The following is a 2,118-nucleotide window of genomic DNA, read 5'->3' as shown; positions in this document are numbered from 1 at the left end:
CCCCCCAAACAAAAATCTTTTTTATATTGGTATTTTGTTTTGGGAAAATTGTTGTGATAAGAGACTTTCGGCAAACTCCCGACGGTACGAATAATAAATTATATAGCACGACGAATCGACAAAGTTACCATCGATAACAATTTTATCATAGGTAGGCCTCGATAACTATTACTGAAATAATAACCAATTATAAAATCGACAAAAACAGCGATAACGACGTCGAGTGGATTTTATTTTATGAATTATTATAACAGTCTAATAAGCGGCGGATTTATCCATAGGCCACCGAGGCACGCGCCTAGGGCGCAAAATTTATTGGGGTGCAATTTTTTAGTTTTTCATAATTTCATAATTTATTATATTTACCTAAATTTATGTAATAGGTATTACTGTAATAGGTATTAATAATAAATTCCAAATTAATCATATCACAATATCAATCAGGTAACGCGTTATACATCAACAACAAACCGGGGTACTATCATAGATATATAATAGTATACTTTAGAAGTTTCAAGTACCCACAAATAATATTATACAATCATTACAATCACAACAAAATAACTAAAATAGTTATTCCAGGTTTTTTAATAAGTAATTTCGTCCAAATTTGAAATTAAAATTACTATAAAATAAACTGTGCTTATATATTTCTTAGAATTTTTTGCAACAGAATTAAATATTTACGTGGGATCTTGTTTTAAATTTTCAATCCTTAGATATAAAAGTTAAACGTTTTATACATTTTTAACTACAAAATAATTATTCAATTTTAAATTTGATAAATTTTGTCAACATTTTAACTTCAAATGCTTATAAAAAAAAAAATTGTGCCTATGTATTTTTAATATTTTTCAACTGCTATTGCAACAGTGTATCAGGAGCTTTGTATTAATTTTTTACACTTTTTGGCCCAATAGATAAAAATTTTGATATTTATAGAAAAAAAAGCTAAAAAAATTGAAAACTTACAATGTCCGTAAACAGCTCAAAAAGAGTCAAATTATTTTCAAAATTTTATCGTATATATAAAATGCTAATATAAACATTCAGTGAAATTTTCAAGTTTCTACAGTCATTCGTTTTTTAATTACAACAAAATAAAAAAATCGTTACGTAAGAAATCGAGTAAATACCAAATGTTGTAAAAATATGAATTTCAAACGCTCATAAAAATTTAATTTGAGTTTCTTATAGACATTTTTATTTTGATAAAGGTATATTATCCTATAAGGAATCTTGTATTACATTTTAAAATCTTAGATTTAAAAAGAAAAATTTTTACGAATTCTTAACTCAAAATAATTTGCTAATTTTCGTGATTTTTCCATATTTTTTCAATTTTTGAACTTTAAATGCTTATAAAAAAAAACTGTGACTAAGGATTTTTAATATTTTTCATCTGCCTTTGTAACAATATAGTAGGAGACTTGTATTAAATTTTCAAGTATTTTTACTCAACAAATAAAGTTTTATTGACATTCATAGAAAAAAAAACTAATTAAATTGGAAACTGACAATGTCCGTAAAGAGCTCAAAATAAGTCAAAATATTTTGAAAATGTTATGGTGTATAGAAAATGCTAATATAAACATTCAGTCAAAATTTCATGTATCTACGGTCATTTTTTTTAAAGTTACACCAAAAACCATATTCAATTTTGTGAAAAATCGATTTTGCGTAAAAATTCCCGTTTTTCCTTAATTTTTCTTTGGTTTTTCTTGGCGCTTTTGAAAATTACTGGGAATTTTAAATTTTGACCTCCCCAATGCACCAACGATATTCACTTTCCAATCGAACAAGATACTGAAGTTGAAAATCGAAGCATTATTTCGACTACTTATCGTGTACACAGACACAAAAAAAATAAAAAAATAAAAAAAAAACACACATCATTGTAAAATCAATACATTCATCGTTCCACTCAGATTCTAAAATTAATTCAGTTTACTAATGATTCAATTTATCTATAAAGTCATAACTCATTAGGCCAGGGTAAAAAGATAAGACACATTAAAAAAAAAAAGTATTTGAAAGTATCTGTGAATACTTTTTAAAAGTATATATATTTGTACTTAAATACTTTTTTTTTCAAGTATTCAGTATTTTTAAATACTT

The sequence above is a fragment of the Acyrthosiphon pisum genome, chromosome X, assembly GCF_005508785.2.
Source record: "Acyrthosiphon pisum isolate AL4f chromosome X, pea_aphid_22Mar2018_4r6ur, whole genome shotgun sequence".
Taxonomy (NCBI): Eukaryota; Metazoa; Arthropoda; class Insecta; order Hemiptera; family Aphididae; genus Acyrthosiphon; species Acyrthosiphon pisum.
Note: the sequence above shows the minus strand (reverse complement) of the source record.